The sequence below is a fragment of the Ursus arctos genome, unplaced genomic scaffold (genome assembly GCF_023065955.2).
Source record: "Ursus arctos isolate Adak ecotype North America unplaced genomic scaffold, UrsArc2.0 scaffold_18, whole genome shotgun sequence".
NCBI lineage: Eukaryota > Metazoa > Chordata > Mammalia > Carnivora > Ursidae > Ursus > Ursus arctos.
The window spans coordinates 18688928-18689247 of record NW_026622852.1 but is presented as its reverse complement, the minus strand read 5'-3'; positions in this window follow the sequence as shown (position 1 = coordinate 18689247).

Below are 320 nucleotides of genomic sequence, written 5' to 3'. Positions count from 1 at the left end.
TCTTCCACTTGCTGACTCTGTAGATGGAGTCAGGTTTTTTGTGTTTTTTTTTTTTTTATTCTCTTAATTTATCTTTAAAATGGGAGAGCTGGCTAAGTGATTATGGACTAAATGATCTAAAAGATTTTGTCAATTTTAATAACTGCAATTCTTTGGCCTTACTGTCAAGTGAATAAAAGAGACAAGTGTGATTTTTAGAAATAGAAGGTATCACTGTGGTTAGACCTGCCAAACCATTGATTAGACCTAGTTGTCACTAAAAGAAAATGATAGGAGTTGATAGAATTCTGTAGCAGAGAACATCTTCTGAGTTAAGGCTC